At 40.8% G+C, this 21,720-nt stretch overlaps 10 non-coding genes and 1 pseudogene across 10 annotated transcripts; all 11 read left to right on the top strand.

The window, feature by feature from the left end:
• Positions 1–4,543: 4,543 nt before the first annotated feature.
• On the top strand, positions 4,544–4,733 carry LOC143771294 (U2 spliceosomal RNA). Its single transcript, XR_013215066.1, has one exon. It is a non-coding gene; the product is annotated as a U2 spliceosomal RNA (small nuclear RNA).
• A 963-nt stretch (positions 4,734–5,696) lies between these two features.
• LOC143770964 (U2 spliceosomal RNA) lies at positions 5,697–5,887 on the top strand. Its single transcript, XR_013214865.1, has one exon. It is a non-coding gene; the product is annotated as a U2 spliceosomal RNA (small nuclear RNA).
• Positions 5,888–6,850: 963 nt separating this feature from the next.
• LOC143770963 (U2 spliceosomal RNA) lies at positions 6,851–7,041 on the top strand. Its single transcript, XR_013214864.1, has one exon. It is a non-coding gene; the product is annotated as a U2 spliceosomal RNA (small nuclear RNA).
• Positions 7,042–8,004: 963 nt separating this feature from the next.
• On the top strand, positions 8,005–8,195 carry LOC143770962 (U2 spliceosomal RNA). Its single transcript, XR_013214863.1, has one exon. It is a non-coding gene; the product is annotated as a U2 spliceosomal RNA (small nuclear RNA).
• Positions 8,196–9,158: 963 nt separating this feature from the next.
• LOC143770961 (U2 spliceosomal RNA) lies at positions 9,159–9,349 on the top strand. Its single transcript, XR_013214862.1, has one exon. It is a non-coding gene; the product is annotated as a U2 spliceosomal RNA (small nuclear RNA).
• Positions 9,350–15,475: 6,126 nt separating this feature from the next.
• LOC143770710 (U2 spliceosomal RNA) lies at positions 15,476–15,646 on the top strand (annotated as a pseudogene).
• Positions 15,647–16,609: 963 nt separating this feature from the next.
• Positions 16,610–16,800, top strand: LOC143770960 (U2 spliceosomal RNA). The gene has a single exon (XR_013214861.1). It is a non-coding gene; the product is annotated as a U2 spliceosomal RNA (small nuclear RNA).
• A 963-nt stretch (positions 16,801–17,763) lies between these two features.
• LOC143770959 (U2 spliceosomal RNA) lies at positions 17,764–17,954 on the top strand. Its single transcript, XR_013214860.1, has one exon. It is a non-coding gene; the product is annotated as a U2 spliceosomal RNA (small nuclear RNA).
• Positions 17,955–18,917: 963 nt separating this feature from the next.
• On the top strand, positions 18,918–19,108 carry LOC143770958 (U2 spliceosomal RNA). Its single transcript, XR_013214859.1, has one exon. It is a non-coding gene; the product is annotated as a U2 spliceosomal RNA (small nuclear RNA).
• A 963-nt stretch (positions 19,109–20,071) lies between these two features.
• LOC143770957 (U2 spliceosomal RNA) lies at positions 20,072–20,262 on the top strand. The gene has a single exon (XR_013214858.1). It is a non-coding gene; the product is annotated as a U2 spliceosomal RNA (small nuclear RNA).
• Positions 20,263–21,225: 963 nt separating this feature from the next.
• On the top strand, positions 21,226–21,416 carry LOC143770956 (U2 spliceosomal RNA). The gene has a single exon (XR_013214857.1). It is a non-coding gene; the product is annotated as a U2 spliceosomal RNA (small nuclear RNA).
• The last annotated feature ends 304 nt before the right edge of the window (positions 21,417–21,720 follow it).

Genomic DNA, 21,720 nt, shown 5'->3' with positions numbered 1-21,720 from the left:
AACACACCAGGTGGTATACGGCTCCCCCCTGCCCGTTTCAAAATTGGACAAACAAATGGGGATTTTTTTTTTTCTGGGATGCCGGCATTTTGTAGGAATTGTGGGCGATATGGTCATTCAAAAGAAAACTGTAATGTATCATGTAGAAATTGTGCCAGTGAAGAGCATGAGACAAGAGAATGCCCTAAGGAAAAGAAATGTAATTTTTGCCAGACTCCAGGTCATTTTTATTTTTCTTGTCCTCACAGATTCCGGGAAGATGAGCAGAAGGGAAAGTCCAAGACGTCCGAACAAGGTACAAAAGATCAGACCACCCCTCAGGAGGAGGAACAACAACCTGGAGCCTCTGGAGACAATAAGGGCGTACCAAATAGTGAGATGTCTCCAGAGTCAATGACAGGTGACGTGCCAAATCCCAAAACCTGGTTGCTGGACCAGAGGGAGTCTAAAAGCAGGGCTAAGATGGAGCAGAAGGGCATTACTGGTAAGACCAAAAGGGACCGGCAAGGGGTCGGCGCCGGGGCCCATGCCCAGTCTGGGTCTCCTAAGGCTGAGGGCGCTGAGTGGATAAAGGTGGGTTCTAAGAAAAAGAAAAAAAAGGGTGATTCGGAGGAGGCAGCAGAAGGAGAACAGATGGACACATCCTTTGAAAAGGAGGTGGACACTGGACCCTCAGGGGTTTCGGTCTCTGCTGTAACAGGTGGAGACCGGGATCTTGCTGCCTCTGAAGAGTCGGAGGCTCTGCCTTGTGCGCAACCTCCTCCTATAGAACGACCTTCTACAGGTCAAACGGGAGCGGCGGAACCCCTCGGGGACCCACCTGATGAGGATTTAAATGGACAGCCAATGGAGACCCAGCGGGTCCTGCCAAGCAGCCCTCTTCCGAGCTATGCCCACATAGCGTCGGGTTTATACAAAAATGGTAATCTTTCCTCCTCCACGGAGTCTCTCGTAACGGTGCCATCAGGAGAGGAGGGGGGCGCAAGCCCAGTGGTCTGATCAGGTTCCTCGGACAGGTAAATCCGTTTGCTCTTAGTAGCCTAAGTAAAACTTTCACTTCCTACTGATGGCTGAAATTAAAGGTATTTCCCTCAACGTGAGAGGCATAAAATCTAATATGAGGAGAACTGCTCTTTTTAATTTTCTCACATGTTTTACTGCATCTGTTTTTTTTCTACAAGAATGTAATATCTCACATGAAATATCCTATCGAAAATATAAAGATGAATGGAAGTGTGGGCCATCTGTCTGGTCCGGATCTAATGCTGCAGGATCAGCGGGTGTCGCCATACTTTTTAAAGGGAACGTTTTAATTGATTTTATTCAGGAAGTTATACCAGGTCGTATTTTATTAGTAAAAGCTTTTATTGATGGTATTAGATGGCAGTTTTTAAATTTTTATGGGTCACCAGAGAAAAATATAAGAGCCGAAATGCTTGATCTTTTACCATTATTTATTAATAACTCTGAACCTTTTATTTTAGCAGGAGATTTTAATTGTATTTTAAAAGGTGAAAACCGGCGGGCCAGCTCTGTAAGCAGAAACTATGATAAAACCTCAGGTATGCTGCATGATATAGTAAAAGACGCTAAATTGATAGATGTATATAAAGAGTGTAATAGAGGCAGCCCAGAGGACGCCGGTTTCACTTGGAGTAATGCTAATTGTAGCTCTAGAATTGATTTTATTTTTGGTTCAGATAAAATAATACCCGCAAAATGTGAAGTTTTAACTAATATATTTTCCGACCATAAGCTTTTATCTTTTACCATAAAAATTAATGACAACAAAAAATGTGGTAAGAAAAGCTGGAAAATGAACGTATCCCTTTTAACTGATCCGCAGATTTTATCAGATTTTATTGAGTTTTATAGAAAATGTAGAAAAAGGAAGAATCCAAATGTGACTATGAGTGTATGGTGGGATAAAATGAAAGTAAAAATAAAAGATTTTTTTATTAAAAAGAGTATATGTAAAGCCAAGGAAAAATATGAGGATTATAGGATTTTAAATACCCGCCTACAAACATTATTTAAACTCAGAGACAATGGGATAGATGTACAACTTGATATTTTAAACCTAAAAAAAGAGATTTCAAAATGGCTAGAACAAAAAGGAAAAGAGATAATTTTTCGTTCCAGAGTACAGCATATAGAAGAAAACGAAAAGTGTTCTAGATATTTTTTCAGAAAAAATAAAAAAGAAAAAGTGATAATTGACCATATAGATGGGGAGAATAATATAAAAAATATGCTGGGTAAAGTTGAGAATTTTTTCTCTAATCTTTTTAATGAGAAAAATATAGATAATAAATTAATGGAAGATTCACTACAAGAAATCTCAGTTGGTTTAGATCCCGCATCCCAAGAGTTTTTATCCCAAGTTTTAACAGAACAAGAAATTTTAAAAACTATTAAAAGTTTTAAAAATGGAAAGGTTCCTGGTCCTGATGGTATCCCAATAGAATTTTATGTATGCTTTTATGATGTTTTAAAAGATGATTTGTTTTATTTGTTTACCGAGGTTTTTAATAACAAGGTTTTACTGAATTCTTGGAAACAAAGTGAAGTCTCCCTTCTATATAAAAAAGGTGATAAGTCAAAATTAGAAAACTGGAGACCAATCACACTTTTAAATTGCGACTACAAAATAATGGCTAAAATATGTGCAAATCGTCTAAAAGAAGTCATCAGCAAAGTTATCCATTCTAATCAAGTGTGTGGGGTGCCGGGGCGCAGTATATGGGACAATCTGAATTTAATAAAGGACTGTATTGAGGATGTGAAAGATAGAAAAGGGAAAATGGCGATTTTATCTATTGACTTTGAAAAAGCTTTTGACCGTGTATCACATTTTTATCTTTTTAAAGTTTTAGAGAAATTAGGCATACCAGAAGGTTTTTTATTATCTCTTAAAGCTTTTTATAAGGATTGTACTAGTAAGATTTTAGTTAACGGTTTTAAGACACAAGACGTATTTTTACGGTCAGGGGTGAAACAGGGATGTCCTCTGTCCCCCCTGCTTTTTATCTGTGCGCTGGAACCAATGTTATGTGCAATACGTCGAAATAAACAAATATGTGGTGTCCCTCTGCCAGGAGGCGGTGGTTTGGAGGCCAAGGTTGTGGGATACATGGATGACGTGGCAGTCTTATGTACAGATGCGCCCTCACTTGTGACCACACTCCGTCAAATACAATCCTTTTGTTTAGCTTCTGGTTTTAAAATTAATTTTAATAAGTGTAATATTTTAAGTATTGGGGGGATGATTTTACGTGATGTGCCCATTAATGTGTCTGAATCCATTACCATTTTAGGTATACCATTCACTGAAAATAACGATGGTTTCAATAGTTGGGAAATAGTCACACAAAGAATAAATACGAAAATATGTATGTGGAATATGAGGAAACTCACAATGGAGGGTAAAGTTTTAATTTTAAAGATGGTGATTTTACCTTTGTTACTGTATCTTAACATGGTTTTCCCCCCACCTGTTAATGTTTTAAAAAAGATAACCAAGACCTGTTTTACTTTTTTTTGGAACTCAAAAATGGAAAAGCTGAAAAGAGAAATTGTGATGAAACCAAAAGAAAAAGGCGGTAAAGACTTTCCAGACTTAAATAGGTTTCTTTTAATTCATCTATTCGTTTACTGTTTTAATGCCCTTTTTAAGAATCACTATTGGTCCTTTTTTATGCGTTTTAATACAGGTTTTTTTATGAGAAAGTTTGGATGGTATAAAATTAACATATCTGTTCCCCATGCTTTTAATTTGCCGAAGCATTACGAGATTTTAAGGAAAATAGTATCTGATTTTAATTTAGGGACTAAGAAAATAGAAGAATTAAAAAATAGTAAGAAATTAATTAAAGAAATACGTAAAAGTGAGGAAATATGTAATGTTGACAGATATGATGATGACGACTCTAAATCTATCTGGAAAAAGATTAATGATTCTTCCCTTTTTAATGAACAGAGAGATCTGGCTTGGAGCTGCACGCACTGCTGTCTTCCTTGCCGGGCATTCCAATACAGGAGAGGATTTGTGAGGTCAGCCACCTGCCCAAGAGCCGGATGCCAGGAAGAGGAAACGGTAGAACATCTTTTATGGACATGTAATTTTGCAAAGGATCTTTGGAAAAGACTGTTCCCTCTACTGAGAAGAGTGGCAGACCTCACGGACTTAACATATAAAACAGTTTTGTACGGACTCATGGAATGCCCCACAATGGATCAGTGCACAATGGCTTGGAAGATAGTGAGCTGCGCCAAGTCGGCTCTCTGGAAAGCGCGAAACATTGCTGTTTTTAAACAAGATGTTTTATCACTAAATGATGTTTTAGATTTATGTTTGTATGAAATGTACACCTATTATTTAATCGACAAAAAGAAGAATGTACATATTTCCAGAAAATGGCTTGTCGACCAATGGAACTTAATTATTTAAGGAAATCTTTGTAAAAGTTTCTTTAGTTTATATGGTTTGATATTTGTTGTTTTTTGCTTGTAATTTGTTAAAAGTTTTTAAATAAACGGTTTTATCCCCTTGTAAGGGATAGCCAAATTAAAAAAAAAAATCTGTTCTTATCAGTTTAATATCTGATACGTCCCCTATTTGGGGACCATATATTAAATGGATTTTTGGAACAGGGAGATGGAAGAAGAGCTTGCTCTGTCCACTCCACGCATTGACCCGTTATTGCAGTATCTCCGGGACCAGTGCACTCCTTCTCTGATCCAGTTTCTAAAAACAGATTGAATTGAAATCAGCGCGAGTTGTCTTTTAACCCTTTATGGGAATTGATTTCAGGGTCAAAGAAGCACTTTTCTCAGGCCAAGTGTAGCATTTTGTTTGATTTCTCCTGGCCAATTGCAACATTTTCTGCGCCTTGCCTGGCCTTGCTTTCACCTATGTCTGTCAAACATTGCATTGCATTCAATATGCAATCAATCAATCAATCAATCAATCAATCAATCAATTTGTCTTTACTGGTTGCTGCAACAGGTGTGTTAAGATTTAGGCCTTTCTTACAGTGTTGCAAATATACTGTGTCGGCTACCAAACTAGGCCCCTGCTGTCTGTCAGCACTTGCTATTTAAATTGAAGCATTCAATGAGTAGTTCTGCCATACATACTGCATTTCTGACCGCAGGAATTCTTTTTTGAAACATTGTCTCCCTCTTGTGGACCACCGGTTTTTCAATGCGTTGTATTATATGCATTTTTAAAAGAAAAAAAGTAAGTAAAAATGGTGCCTGTGCTGATCTTGAATAGGCTTGTCTTGTCCATCTACACCTGTGTGTGTGTGAGCATTCTAATGCTTTTCACCAACCAGGTGCGCTGCCTGCAGTAGATAGAATCTTAGCACGGAACATTCATGTGCTGTCACAATGGGGCTGGCTGGAGGGTGTGGTCAAAGTAGGCGGAGTTATGCAGATTCAAAACGCGTCGTGCACAGCTTGAACAAACACTCACACACAGACAGACAGACAGACAGACACACACACTCTCCGTCTCTCACACACAGACACACATACACAGCAGAACTGTCATTGACAGCAGAACTGTCATTGAGAAGGCCTCCCTCCAGAGTTTCTGAAAATGTCCTCCCTGCGGCAATCTTTTGCTCTGTCTCCACAATGGGTATTGGTGGTAGGCCTTGGTGCGGCCCACGGGGCGCAGCGGCTTCGGTATCGCTTCTCGGCCTTTTGGCTAAGATCAAGTGTAGTATCTGTTCTTATCAGTTTAATATCTGATACGTCCCCTATTTGGGGACCATATATTAAATGGATTTTTGGAACAGGGAGATGGAAGAAGAGCTTGCTCTGTCCACTCCACGCATTGACCCGTTATTGCAGTATCTCCGGGACCAGTGCACTCCTTCTCTGATCCAGTTTCTAAAAACAGATTGAATTGAAATCAGCGCGAGTTGTCTTTTAACCCTTTATGGGAATTGATTTCAGGGTCAAAGAAGCACTTTTCTCAGGCCAAGTGTAGCATTTTGTTTGATTTCTCCTGGCCAATTGCAACATTTTCTGCGCCTTGCCTGGCCTTGCTTTCACCTATGTCTGTCAAACATTGCATTGCATTCAATATGCAATCAATCAATCAATCAATCAATCAATCAATCAATTTGTCTTTACTGGTTGCTGCAACAGGTGTGTTAAGATTTAGGCCTTTCTTACAGTGTTGCAAATATACTGTGTCGGCTACCAAACTAGGCCCCTGCTGTCTGTCAGCACTTGCTATTTAAATTGAAGCATTCAATGAGTAGTTCTGCCATACATACTGCATTTCTGACCGCAGGAATTCTTTTTTGAAACATTGTCTCCCTCTTGTGGACCACCGGTTTTTCAATGCGTTGTATTATATGCATTTTTAAAAGAAAAAAAGTAAGTAAAAATGGTGCCTGTGCTGATCTTGAATAGGCTTGTCTTGTCCATCTACACCTGTGTGTGTGTGAGCATTCTAATGCTTTTCACCAACCAGGTGCGCTGCCTGCAGTAGATAGAATCTTAGCACGGAACATTCATGTGCTGTCACAATGGGGCTGGCTGGAGGGTGTGGTCAAAGTAGGCGGAGTTATGCAGATTCAAAACGCGTCGTGCACAGCTTGAACAAACACTCACACACAGACAGACAGACAGACAGACACACACACTCTCCGTCTCTCACACACAGACACACATACACAGCAGAACTGTCATTGACAGCAGAACTGTCATTGAGAAGGCCTCCCTCCAGAGTTTCTGAAAATGTCCTCCCTGCGGCAATCTTTTGCTCTGTCTCCACAATGGGTATTGGTGGTAGGCCTTGGTGCGGCCCACGGGGCGCAGCGGCTTCGGTATCGCTTCTCGGCCTTTTGGCTAAGATCAAGTGTAGTATCTGTTCTTATCAGTTTAATATCTGATACGTCCCCTATTTGGGGACCATATATTAAATGGATTTTTGGAACAGGGAGATGGAAGAAGAGCTTGCTCTGTCCACTCCACGCATTGACCCGTTATTGCAGTATCTCCGGGACCAGTGCACTCCTTCTCTGATCCAGTTTCTAAAAACAGATTGAATTGAAATCAGCGCGAGTTGTCTTTTAACCCTTTATGGGAATTGATTTCAGGGTCAAAGAAGCACTTTTCTCAGGCCAAGTGTAGCATTTTGTTTGATTTCTCCTGGCCAATTGCAACATTTTCTGCGCCTTGCCTGGCCTTGCTTTCACCTATGTCTGTCAAACATTGCATTGCATTCAATATGCAATCAATCAATCAATCAATCAATCAATCAATCAATTTGTCTTTACTGGTTGCTGCAACAGGTGTGTTAAGATTTAGGCCTTTCTTACAGTGTTGCAAATATACTGTGTCGGCTACCAAACTAGGCCCCTGCTGTCTGTCAGCACTTGCTATTTAAATTGAAGCATTCAATGAGTAGTTCTGCCATACATACTGCATTTCTGACCGCAGGAATTCTTTTTTGAAACATTGTCTCCCTCTTGTGGACCACCGGTTTTTCAATGCGTTGTATTATATGCATTTTTAAAAGAAAAAAAGTAAGTAAAAATGGTGCCTGTGCTGATCTTGAATAGGCTTGTCTTGTCCATCTACACCTGTGTGTGTGTGAGCATTCTAATGCTTTTCACCAACCAGGTGCGCTGCCTGCAGTAGATAGAATCTTAGCACGGAACATTCATGTGCTGTCACAATGGGGCTGGCTGGAGGGTGTGGTCAAAGTAGGCGGAGTTATGCAGATTCAAAACGCGTCGTGCACAGCTTGAACAAACACTCACACACAGACAGACAGACAGACAGACACACACACTCTCCGTCTCTCACACACAGACACACATACACAGCAGAACTGTCATTGACAGCAGAACTGTCATTGAGAAGGCCTCCCTCCAGAGTTTCTGAAAATGTCCTCCCTGCGGCAATCTTTTGCTCTGTCTCCACAATGGGTATTGGTGGTAGGCCTTGGTGCGGCCCACGGGGCGCAGCGGCTTCGGTATCGCTTCTCGGCCTTTTGGCTAAGATCAAGTGTAGTATCTGTTCTTATCAGTTTAATATCTGATACGTCCCCTATTTGGGGACCATATATTAAATGGATTTTTGGAACAGGGAGATGGAAGAAGAGCTTGCTCTGTCCACTCCACGCATTGACCCGTTATTGCAGTATCTCCGGGACCAGTGCACTCCTTCTCTGATCCAGTTTCTAAAAACAGATTGAATTGAAATCAGCGCGAGTTGTCTTTTAACCCTTTATGGGAATTGATTTCAGGGTCAAAGAAGCACTTTTCTCAGGCCAAGTGTAGCATTTTGTTTGATTTCTCCTGGCCAATTGCAACATTTTCTGCGCCTTGCCTGGCCTTGCTTTCACCTATGTCTGTCAAACATTGCATTGCATTCAATATGCAATCAATCAATCAATCAATCAATCAATCAATCAATTTGTCTTTACTGGTTGCTGCAACAGGTGTGTTAAGATTTAGGCCTTTCTTACAGTGTTGCAAATATACTGTGTCGGCTACCAAACTAGGCCCCTGCTGTCTGTCAGCACTTGCTATTTAAATTGAAGCATTCAATGAGTAGTTCTGCCATACATACTGCATTTCTGACCGCAGGAATTCTTTTTTGAAACATTGTCTCCCTCTTGTGGACCACCGGTTTTTCAATGCGTTGTATTATATGCATTTTTAAAAGAAAAAAAGTAAGTAAAAATGGTGCCTGTGCTGATCTTGAATAGGCTTGTCTTGTCCATCTACACCTGTGTGTGTGTGAGCATTCTAATGCTTTTCACCAACCAGGTGCGCTGCCTGCAGTAGATAGAATCTTAGCACGGAACATTCATGTGCTGTCACAATGGGGCTGGCTGGAGGGTGTGGTCAAAGTAGGCGGAGTTATGCAGATTCAAAACGCGTCGTGCACAGCTTGAACAAACACTCACACACAGACAGACAGACAGACAGACACACACACTCTCCGTCTCTCACACACAGACACACATACACAGCAGAACTGTCATTGACAGCAGAACTGTCATTGAGAAGGCCTCCCTCCAGAGTTTCTGAAAATGTCCTCCCTGCGGCAATCTTTTGCTCTGTCTCCACAATGGGTATTGGTGGTAGGCCTTGGTGCGGCCCACGGGGCGCAGCGGCTTCGGTATCGCTTCTCGGCCTTTTGGCTAAGATCAAGTGTAGTATCTGTTCTTATCAGTTTAATATCTGATACGTCCCCTATTTGGGGACCATATATTAAATGGATTTTTGGAACAGGGAGATGGAAGAAGAGCTTGCTCTGTCCACTCCACGCATTGACCCGTTATTGCAGTATCTCCGGGACCAGTGCACTCCTTCTCTGATCCAGTTTCTAAAAACAGATTGAATTGAAATCAGCGCGAGTTGTCTTTTAACCCTTTATGGGAATTGATTTCAGGGTCAAAGAAGCACTTTTCTCAGGCCAAGTGTAGCATTTTGTTTGATTTCTCCTGGCCAATTGCAACATTTTCTGCGCCTTGCCTGGCCTTGCTTTCACCTATGTCTGTCAAACATTGCATTGCATTCAATATGCAATCAATCAATCAATCAATCAATCAATCAATCAATTTGTCTTTACTGGTTGCTGCAACAGGTGTGTTAAGATTTAGGCCTTTCTTACAGTGTTGCAAATATACTGTGTCGGCTACCAAACTAGGCCCCTGCTGTCTGTCAGCACTTGCTATTTAAATTGAAGCATTCAATGAGTAGTTCTGCCATACATACTGCATTTCTGACCGCAGGAATTCTTTTTTGAAACATTGTCTCCCTCTTGTGGACCACCGGTTTTTCAATGCGTTGTATTATATGCATTTTTAAAAGAAAAAAAGTAAGTAAAAATGGTGCCTGTGCTGATCTTGAATAGGCTTGTCTTGTCCATCTACACCTGTGTGTGTGTGAGCATTCTAATGCTTTTCACCAACCAGGTGCGCTGCCTGCAGTAGATAGAATCTTAGCACGGAACATTCATGTGCTGTCACAATGGGGCTGGCTGGAGGGTGTGGTCAAAGTAGGCGGAGTTATGCAGATTCAAAACGCGTCGTGCACAGCTTGAACAAACACTCACACACAGACAGACAGACAGACAGACACACACACTCTCCGTCTCTCACACACAGACACACATACACAGCAGAACTGTCATTGACAGCAGAACTGTCATTGAGAAGGCCTCCCTCCAGAGTTTCTGAAAATGTCCTCCCTGCGGCAATCTTTTGCTCTGTCTCCACAATGGGTATTGGTGGTAGGCCTTGGTGCGGCCCACGGGGCGCAGCGGCTTCGGTATCGCTTCTCGGCCTTTTGGCTTCGATCCTAGTGGTTGGAGTTAGAGGGCAGGTGGTGGTCACCAGATATCTTTCTCGGCCTGTCTTTTTAGACTGCTGCTATTGGGAAGGAAGGAAGGTGTTCTACTTACCTTTTGGCGTGGAAGGATTCCTGGATCGTGGAGGATCTACTTCGGGTGACGGGAGTTCCTGGATACGCTGGACGGAGGGGATCGAACCTGGTGAAGTTGTTTGCGACCTTACTGGGTTTTTTTCGTGCTATTGAAGGAAAATGGAGCAAGAGGTGGAAGAATTTTTCCTGAAGGACACAATCCGATTTGTGGTGGAGAAAGGTTACAGGCAAGTTAAAAACTTAAATTTCTTGCATTCAAGAATCTTTTCTCCCTTGTTGAAGATCGACAATGAGGATTATTTTTGTGTGCAATCCTTTTCAAATAAAGGTATACATGATGTGACTCTTAGATCATCAGGCATGTGTGAGAAAGTCTTTGCTCGTTTCAGGCAGGAGCAGCAGGCGGAGGTGATGAGAGGTATCACCGCTTTGCCTCTGTTCCGTTTTGAGCAGAGAACTCTAACTATCCACATGTACAATCCTTTTGTAAATGATGAAGACATAAAAGTATATTTAAGGAAGTTTTGCTCAATTATTCAATTTAAGAAGAGATGTTTAACTTCTTTTGGGGCTTGGAATGGCAAGAGACTGTACCAAGTCGTTTTCAAAAAGGACCCCGATGAGGAGGGGAGTGTTTTAATGCCCCCTCCAACTGTTTTCATAAAACGGGATAGGGGTTTTTTGTTTTTTTCTCATATGCCACCATTTTGTAAAACATGCCAAAAATATGGTCATACGCTTGAAGATTGTGCGTTATGTAGAGAATGCCCGAATCAAGTGCACCAAACTGATATGTGTCCGAAGAGGCGTGGAGGTACTTCGGAGATTTGGGGAGAGAATACACAAGAAGTGGCAGAGATGGAAGTCCAGAAAGAGTCATCTCTTGATGGTTCTTTACAGGAGGATACGCCTTTTTCTTCTATGAGCAACAGGGAGAAAAGGGAAGAAAGGAAGAGGAAAGAAGTAGAAAAAAAGAAGAAGAAAGAAGAAAAGAAGAATGAAGAAAAGAAGAATGAAGAAAAGAAGAATGAAGAAAAGAATGAAGAAAAGAAGAATGAAGAAAAGAAGAATGAAGAAAAGAAGAATGAAGAAGAGAGAAGATGGGAAGAAGAGAAAGTGGAGGCGGGAAGTGTAGTAGAGGAAACTCCGGAGTCTCACTTGGGGGAGTCCAGTGATGGGGCACCGCCGGCAGAGTCTCAGGAGTCGTCTGATATTCCCTGTGGTCAAGATGAGATGGATTTTGGAAGAGATACTTTAAAGAGAAACACGGAGGAGAAAGAATCTGAGGATGTGGTGGAGGATACGAGTGGGAAGAGGGCTCGAGGTGGGTTCTCACCTACTCCTGAGCCTTTATCCCCTATTGCCACTTCAGAGGATGGCTCCTTAATAATTGATGAAGCAGGTTCTGTGTCTGATGAGGGTGGGGGAAGCCCTTCTGTAAAGGTTATGAGATGATCACCATATGTTCCCTGAATGTTCAGGGGTTAAATAACTTATATAAACGAACAGCCTTATATGATTTTTTAAATAATGAAAAATATGATTTTGTCTTTTTACAGGAGTGTAATTTACAAAGAAAGATGAGTTATGAGTTTTTACGTGGGATTTGGGAGGGTAATATGGTTTTTTCAGGTGGGAATGAATCAAAGAGTGATGGCGTGGGGTTCCTGTGTTCAAAAGAGTGGGAGGTGGTGGGACATGAGGAAATTTATCCTGGCCGCATTCTAAGAGTTGATGTAAAAAAAGATGGGAAAAAATGTCGTTGTTTCTGTATATATGCTAATGTGGAAAAAAGTCAGAGGTTGCATCTCTTTGAAATTTTACAGCTTTTTTTACCAGGTACGGATCCTGTTTTAGTTGGGGGTGATTTTAACTGCCAATTGAAAAAAGAACGGGATGGGTCTGTATCATATCTTAAAAGTATTATTTCTTCATTTAATCTTAAGGATGTTTGGACATTGGATGGGAGTAAAAAAGAGTTTGAGGTTACATGGTCGGCTAGAGGGTGTTCGTCCAGGATCGACCATTTTTTTATATCTGATGCTTTTAAATGCTCTTCTTTTAAAACAAGTATTAATCCCTTTTCTGATCATAAGTTTATTATATGCACTTTAATTTTGAATCCTTCTTATAGTAAGAAATCTTCACATTGGAAGTTGAATACTTCCTTATTGCATGGTGAGGGTTTTAAAGAAGTTTTTAGGTTATTTTATGAAAAACTTAAAAGTTGTAAGGATGGTTTTAAGTGTATTTTGGAATGGTGGGATTTTATGAAGAGCAGGATTAAATCTTTCTTTATTAAATTGGGTAAAAAAGAAGCTGAGAAAAAACGACTTTTTTATAATTCTTTAAATGCTAATTTACATTGTTTTTATATTTTTAAGAATAATGGTGTTGAAATGGAGAAATGTATTAGGGAAACTAAAGAGAAAATTAATAAGGCTCTCAAAGAAAAAGGAAAAGAGATCATATTTAATTCTAGAGTAAGAGTGCTAGAGGAGGATGAGAAGTGTTCAAAATTTTTCTTTAAAAAAATTTGTGAAAAGAAAGATTTTATTGAAGTTTTGGAGGGCGAGATGAGTCCGGAAGGGAAAGCATCGAAGGCCAAGAGTTTTTATGATGAGTTGTTTTCCCGGAAAATAGTTGACGCTTCATTAAAAAATCATTTTTTAGAATGCCTTGATAAGTGTTTTAGGAAAGATGATGTAGACATTTTAATGAAGTGTTTTACAAAGGAGGAAGTTTTTAATTCAATTAATACAATGCAGAATCAAAAAACGCCAGGTGTAGACGGCCTCCCAGTTGAATTCTATAAGGATGTATGGGATATTATTGGAGAAGATTTTTATGAGGTTTTTTTAAAGGTAGAGTCTTCCTTTAGTACTCCTAAGTCGTGGGAGGAGGGTCTTATTGTTTTATTACACAAGAAAGGGGATAAGGAGCAATTGAAAAATTGGCGACCCATTACTTTGTTAAATACAGATTATAAAATTTATGCTAAATTGCTAGCCAATAGATTAAAAAGGGTGATTGGATCGGTGATTGAGACTGATCAATCATGTGCAGTGCCAAATCGTAAGATCAGCGATTCTTTAATTCTTTTAAGAGATATTATATGGGATGTCGCCGATAGGAAACAAAGGTTGGCACTGGTTTCTTTAGATTTTGAGAAGGCATACGATAGGGTTGCTCACGAGTTTTTATTTGCTGTATTGGAAAAAATGGGATGTCCTGGTATTTTTATTGATCGTATTAAATGTTTATATAAATTAAGTTTTAGCCGGATTTCAATTAATGGGGTTTTATCAGAAAATATTAGCATTGACTGTGGGGTAAAGCAGGGGTGCCCTTTGTCTCCGATCCTTTTTATTGTTGCAATAGAGCCCCTCTTATCTGCTTTTAGGAAAGATAAAGTGATTAATGGTTTTTTTATTCCTGGCAGCAATAAAAATCAAGTAAAAGTGATAGCCTACATGGATGACGTGACGGTGTTGGTGCAAGATCTCAGAAGTTTTAACAGAGTTATAAGGACGGTGGAATGGTTCGGTGGGGCATCTGGTTTTAAAATAAATTTTGATAAATCAGGTGTTTTAACTATGGGTAACTTTGTTTTAGATGCTAATTGCAAACTTATGAGATTGTCTGAAATTAAGATTTTAGGGGTGTTCTTTACGGACTCTTGTGGGAACGTGAAAAATTGGGAGTCATTACTTGAAAGGGTGAGAAAGAAGATCAGTTTTTGGAATTTGAGAAGTTTGACGCTGGAGGGGAGGACTCTGATAATAAAACAGGTTTTACTCCCAATAATTTTATACGTATCAACTATTTTTATACCGCCAGTTAATGTTATGAGGAAAATCATTAAACTATGTTTTAATTTTTTATGGAATTCAAAAATGGAGAGGTTGAAAAGGGATGAGCTTTATAAGTCAAAAAGGAAGGGAGGGAAAAATTTCCCGAATATTAGGGAATTTATATATGCTAAATACCTCTCTAATTGTGTAAGCACTTTATTAGGTCCCGATTCTAGACTAAAATTTTTTTCAATTTATAATCTGGGTTTCTTCATAAGAAATTATAAGTGGCTTAACATACATCGAAATAGACCGTATAGGTTTTTACCGTCCGAAAACTATGTGGTTTTAGAAAGCATTTTAAGGGAGTATGTTTTGAAAAATGTGGATGTGAATATTTTAAGGAATCATAAGAAGATTTTAAAAATACTGGAGGGGAGAGTGATTGCAAGCCCAGTGGAGCGGTTCTCTTCTAGTATCGTTGATAGGATTTGGTCGAATGTGAATGCCAGTTACTTGTCTAATGAGCATAAAGACTTGCTATGGTGCAGTATAAAAGATTGTTTGCCGACCAGAGAGTTTCAGCACAGGAGGGGACTGGTAAGATTGGAGAAATGTCCCAGAAGGAAATGTGCTGATCCAGAAACTCCCTTACATATTTTTTGGAATTGTAGTTTTGCACAATCTGTATGGCATAAAATGTGTAATTTAATTAAGGTTTTAAGCAATATGAATTTTCTGGATTTTAATATTATCTTTTACGGGATGGGGATAAAGGTAAAAGTTTTTAAGGTAGTGTGGATAATTTTAACGTGTGTAAAAATGGCACTTTGGAAAGTTCGGAATATTATACTTTTTAAACATGAGGTGCTGTCTGTGGATCAATGTGTTAAATTATGTTTAAGTTATATGTATTTATATTTCTGGAGAGATAAAGTGCTATTAGGAGAAAGTAAAGCTAATGTGATATGGAAACCAAAAGATTGGAATACGCTTACCTTATGATGTTATTTTTTCTTTCGAATCTTGTAACCCCCTGTGGAAGAGTTAGATATTTATCGTAAAGTATATGACAATAATAATAGAAACTAATATATAATAAGAAAACTTAAAAATCAAAAGAGGATAAATATCAGATGTACACGATGATGGATATATAAGTTTTTCATTTTTGGAAGACTTTTGTAATCTGAGTGAAAAAAAAAAAAAAAAAAAAAAAAAAAAAAAAAAAAAAAAAAAAAAAAAAAAAAAAAAAAAAAAAAAAAAAAAAAAAAATCTGTTCTTATCAGTTTAATATCTGATACGTCCCCTATTTGGGGACCATATATTAAATGGATTTTTGGAACAGGGAGATGGAAGAAGAGCTTGCTCTGTCCACTCCACGCATTGACCCGTTATTGCAGTATCTCCGGGACCAGTGCACTCCTTCTCTGATCCAGTTTCTAAAAACAGATTGAATTGAAATCAGCGCGAGTTGTCTTTTAACCCTTTATGGGAATTGATTTCAGGGTCAAAGAAGCACTTTTCTCAGGCCAAGTGTAGCATTTTGTTTGATTTCTCCTGGCCAATTGCAACATTTTCTGCGCCTTGCCTGGCCTTGCTTTCACCTATGTCTGTCAAACATTGCATTGCATTCAATATGCAATCAATCAATCAATCAATCAATCAATCAATCAATTTGTCTTTACTGGTTGCTGCAACAGGTGTGTTAAGATTTAGGCCTTTCTTACAGTGTTGCAAATATACTGTGTCGGCTACCAAACTAGGCCCCTGCTGTCTGTCAGCACTTGCTATTTAAATTGAAGCATTCAATGAGTAGTTCTGCCATACATACTGCATTTCTGACCGCAGGAATTCTTTTTTGAAACATTGTCTCCCTCTTGTGGACCACCGGTTTTTCAATGCGTTGTATTATATGCATTTTTAAAAGAAAAAAAGTAAGTAAAAATGGTGCCTGTGCTGATCTTGAATAGGCTTGTCTTGTCCATCTACACCTGTGTGTGTGTGAGCATTCTAATGCTTTTCACCAACCAGGTGCGCTGCCTGCAGTAGATAGAATCTTAGCACGGAACATTCATGTGCTGTCACAATGGGGCTGGCTGGAGGGTGTGGTCAAAGTAGGCGGAGTTATGCAGATTCAAAACGCGTCGTGCACAGCTTGAACAAACACTCACACACAGACAGACAGACAGACAGACACACACACTCTCCGTCTCTCACACACAGACACACATACACAGCAGAACTGTCATTGACAGCAGAACTGTCATTGAGAAGGCCTCCCTCCAGAGTTTCTGAAAATGTCCTCCCTGCGGCAATCTTTTGCTCTGTCTCCACAATGGGTATTGGTGGTAGGCCTTGGTGCGGCCCACGGGGCGCAGCGGCTTCGGTATCGCTTCTCGGCCTTTTGGCTAAGATCAAGTGTAGTATCTGTTCTTATCAGTTTAATATCTGATACGTCCCCTATTTGGGGACCATATATTAAATGGATTTTTGGAACAGGGAGATGGAAGAAGAGCTTGCTCTGTCCACTCCACGCATTGACCCGTTATTGCAGTATCTCCGGGACCAGTGCACTCCTTCTCTGATCCAGTTTCTAAAAACAGATTGAATTGAAATCAGCGCGAGTTGTCTTTTAACCCTTTATGGGAATTGATTTCAGGGTCAAAGAAGCACTTTTCTCAGGCCAAGTGTAGCATTTTGTTTGATTTCTCCTGGCCAATTGCAACATTTTCTGCGCCTTGCCTGGCCTTGCTTTCACCTATGTCTGTCAAACATTGCATTGCATTCAATATGCAATCAATCAATCAATCAATCAATCAATCAATCAATTTGTCTTTACTGGTTGCTGCAACAGGTGTGTTAAGATTTAGGCCTTTCTTACAGTGTTGCAAATATACTGTGTCGGCTACCAAACTAGGCCCCTGCTGTCTGTCAGCACTTGCTATTTAAATTGAAGCATTCAATGAGTAGTTCTGCCATACATACTGCATTTCTGACCGCAGGAATTCTTTTTTGAAACATTGTCTCCCTCTTGTGGACCACCGGTTTTTCAATGCGTTGTATTATATGCATTTTTAAAAGAAAAAAAGTAAGTAAAAATGGTGCCTGTGCTGATCTTGAATAGGCTTGTCTTGTCCATCTACACCTGTGTGTGTGTGAGCATTCTAATGCTTTTCACCAACCAGGTGCGCTGCCTGCAGTAGATAGAATCTTAGCACGGAACATTCATGTGCTGTCACAATGGGGCTGGCTGGAGGGTGTGGTCAAAGTAGGCGGAGTTATGCAGATTCAAAACGCGTCGTGCACAGCTTGAACAAACACTCACACACAGACAGACAGACAGACAGACACACACACTCTCCGTCTCTCACACACAGACACACATACACAGCAGAACTGTCATTGACAGCAGAACTGTCATTGAGAAGGCCTCCCTCCAGAGTTTCTGAAAATGTCCTCCCTGCGGCAATCTTTTGCTCTGTCTCCACAATGGGTATTGGTGGTAGGCCTTGGTGCGGCCCACGGGGCGCAGCGGCTTCGGTATCGCTTCTCGGCCTTTTGGCTAAGATCAAGTGTAGTATCTGTTCTTATCAGTTTAATATCTGATACGTCCCCTATTTGGGGACCATATATTAAATGGATTTTTGGAACAGGGAGATGGAAGAAGAGCTTGCTCTGTCCACTCCACGCATTGACCCGTTATTGCAGTATCTCCGGGACCAGTGCACTCCTTCTCTGATCCAGTTTCTAAAAACAGATTGAATTGAAATCAGCGCGAGTTGTCTTTTAACCCTTTATGGGAATTGATTTCAGGGTCAAAGAAGCACTTTTCTCAGGCCAAGTGTAGCATTTTGTTTGATTTCTCCTGGCCAATTGCAACATTTTCTGCGCCTTGCCTGGCCTTGCTTTCACCTATGTCTGTCAAACATTGCATTGCATTCAATATGCAATCAATCAATCAATCAATCAATCAATCAATCAATTTGTCTTTACTGGTTGCTGCAACAGGTGTGTTAAGATTTAGGCCTTTCTTACAGTGTTGCAAATATACTGTGTCGGCTACCAAACTAGGCCCCTGCTGTCTGTCAGCACTTGCTATTTAAATTGAAGCATTCAATGAGTAGTTCTGCCATACATACTGCATTTCTGACCGCAGGAATTCTTTTTTGAAACATTGTCTCCCTCTTGTGGACCACCGGTTTTTCAATGCGTTGTATTATATGCATTTTTAAAAGAAAAAAAGTAAGTAAAAATGGTGCCTGTGCTGATCTTGAATAGGCTTGTCTTGTCCATCTACACCTGTGTGTGTGTGAGCATTCTAATGCTTTTCACCAACCAGGTGCGCTGCCTGCAGTAGATAGAATCTTAGCACGGAACATTCATGTGCTGTCACAATGGGGCTGGCTGGAGGGTGTGGTCAAAGTAGGCGGAGTTATGCAGATTCAAAACGCGTCGTGCACAGCTTGAACAAACACTCACACACAGACAGACAGACAGACAGACACACACACTCTCCGTCTCTCACACACAGACACACATACACAGCAGAACTGTCATTGACAGCAGAACTGTCATTGAGAAGGCCTCCCTCCAGAGTTTCTGAAAATGTCCTCCCTGCGGCAATCTTTTGCTCTGTCTCCACAATGGGTATTGGTGGTAGGCCTTGGTGCGGCCCACGGGGCGCAGCGGCTTCGGTATCGCTTCTCGGCCTTTTGGCTAAGATCAAGTGTAGTATCTGTTCTTATCAGTTTAATATCTGATACGTCCCCTATTTGGGGACCATATATTAAATGGATTTTTGGAACAGGGAGATGGAAGAAGAGCTTGCTCTGTCCACTCCACGCATTGACCCGTTATTGCAGTATCTCCGGGACCAGTGCACTCCTTCTCTGATCCAGTTTCTAAAAACAGATTGAATTGAAATCAGCGCGAGTTGTCTTTTAACCCTTTATGGGAATTGATTTCAGGGTCAAAGAAGCACTTTTCTCAGGCCAAGTGTAGCATTTTGTTTGATTTCTCCTGGCCAATTGCAACATTTTCTGCGCCTTGCCTGGCCTTGCTTTCACCTATGTCTGTCAAACATTGCATTGCATTCAATATGCAATCAATCAATCAATCAATCAATCAATCAATCAATTTGTCTTTACTGGTTGCTGCAACAGGTGTGTTAAGATTTAGGCCTTTCTTACAGTGTTGCAAATATACTGTGTCGGCTACCAAACTAGGCCCCTGCTGTCTGTCAGCACTTGCTATTTAAATTGAAGCATTCAATGAGTAGTTCTGCCATACATACTGCATTTCTGACCGCAGGAATTCTTTTTTGAAACATTGTCTCCCTCTTGTGGACCACCGGTTTTTCAATGCGTTGTATTATATGCATTTTTAAAAGAAAAAAAGTAAGTAAAAATGGTGCCTGTGCTGATCTTGAATAGGCTTGTCTTGTCCATCTACACCTGTGTGTGTGTGAGCATTCTAATGCTTTTCACCAACCAGGTGCGCTGCCTGCAGTAGATAGAATCTTAGCACGGAACATTCATGTGCTGTCACAATGGGGCTGGCTGGAGGGTGTGGTCAAAGTAGGCGGAGTTATGCAGATTCAAAACGCGTCGTGCACAGCTTGAACAAACACTCACACACAGACAGACAGACAGACAGACACACACACTCTCCGTCTCTCACACACAGACACACATACACAGCAGAACTGTCATTGACAGCAGAACTGTCATTGAGAAGGCCTCCCTCCAGAGTTTCTGAAAATGTCCTCCCTGCGGCAATCTTTTGCTCTGTCTCCACAATGGGTATTGGTGGTAGGCCTTGGTGCGGCCCACGGGGCGCAGCGGCTTCGGTATCGCTTCTCGGCCTTTTGGCTAAGATCAAGTGTAGTATCTGTTCTTATCAGTTTAATATCTGATACGTCCCCTATTTGGGGACCATATATTAAATGGATTTTTGGAACAGGGAGATGGAAGAAGAGCTTGCTCTGTCCACTCCACGCATTGACCCGTTATTGCAGTATCTCCGGGACCAGTGCACTCCTTCTCTGATCCAGTTTCTAAAAACAGATTGAATTGAAATCAGCGCGAGTTGTCTTTTAACCCTTTATGGGAATTGATTTCAGGGTCAAAGAAGCACTTTTCTCAGGCCAAGTGTAGCATTTTGTTTGATTTCTCCTGGCCAATTGCAACATTTTCTGCGCCTTGCCTGGCCTTGCTTTCACCTATGTCTGTCAAACATTGCATTGCATTCAATATGCAATCAATCAATCAATCAATCAATCAATCAATCAATTTGTCTTTACTGGTTGCTGCAACAGGTGTGTTAAGATTTAGGCCTTTCTTACAGTGTTGCAAATATACTGTGTCGGCTACCAAACTAGGCCCCTGCTGTCTGTCAGCACTTGCTATTTAAATTGAAGCATTCAATGAGTAGTTCTGCCATACATACTGCATTTCTGACCGCAGGAATTCTTTTTTGAAACATTGTCTCCCTCTTGTGGACCACCGGTTTTTCAATGCGTTGTATTATATGCATTTTTAAAAGAAAAAAAGTAAGTAAAAATGGTGCCTGTGCTGATCTTGAATAGGCTTGTCTTGTCCATCTACACCTGTGTGTGTGTGAGCATTCTAATGCTTTTCACCAACCAGGTGCGCTGCCTGCAGTAGATAGAATCTTAGCACGGAACATTCATGTGCTGTCACAATGGGGCTGGCTGGAGGGTGTGGTCAAAGTAGGCGGAGTTATGCAGATTCAAAACGCGTCGTGCACAGCTTGAACAAACACTCACACACAGACAGACAGACAGACAGACACACACACTCTCCGTCTCTCACACACAGACACACATACACAGCAGAACTGTCATTGACAGCAGAACTGTCATTGAGAAGGCCTCCCTCCAGAGTTTCTGAAAATGTCCTCCCTGCGGCAATCTTTTGCTCTGTCTCCACAATGGGTATTGGTGGTAGGCCTTGGTGCGGCCCACGGGGCGCAGCGGCTTCGGTATCGCTTCTCGGCCTTTTGGCTAAGATCAAGTGTAGTATCTGTTCTTATCAGTTTAATATCTGATACGTCCCCTATTTGGGGACCATATATTAAATGGATTTTTGGAACAGGGAGATGGAAGAAGAGCTTGCTCTGTCCACTCCACGCATTGACCCGTTATTGCAGTATCTCCGGGACCAGTGCACTCCTTCTCTGATCCAGTTTCTAAAAACAGATTGAATTGAAATCAGCGCGAGTTGTCTTTTAACCCTTTATGGGAATTGATTTCAGGGTCAAAGAAGCACTTTTCTCAGGCCAAGTGTAGCATTTTGTTTGATTTCTCCTGGCCAATTGCAACATTTTCTGCGCCTTGCCTGGCCTTGCTTTCACCTATGTCTGTCAAACATTGCATTGCATTCAATATGCAATCAATCAATCAATCAATCAATCAATCAATCAATTTGTCTTTACTGGTTGCTGCAACAGGTGTGTTAAGATTTAGGCCTTTCTTACAG

The sequence above is a fragment of the Ranitomeya variabilis genome, chromosome 4, assembly GCF_051348905.1.
Source record: "Ranitomeya variabilis isolate aRanVar5 chromosome 4, aRanVar5.hap1, whole genome shotgun sequence".
In the NCBI taxonomy this organism is placed as follows: domain Eukaryota; kingdom Metazoa; phylum Chordata; class Amphibia; order Anura; family Dendrobatidae; genus Ranitomeya; species Ranitomeya variabilis.
This window is presented reverse-complemented; position numbering and strand designations above follow the sequence as displayed.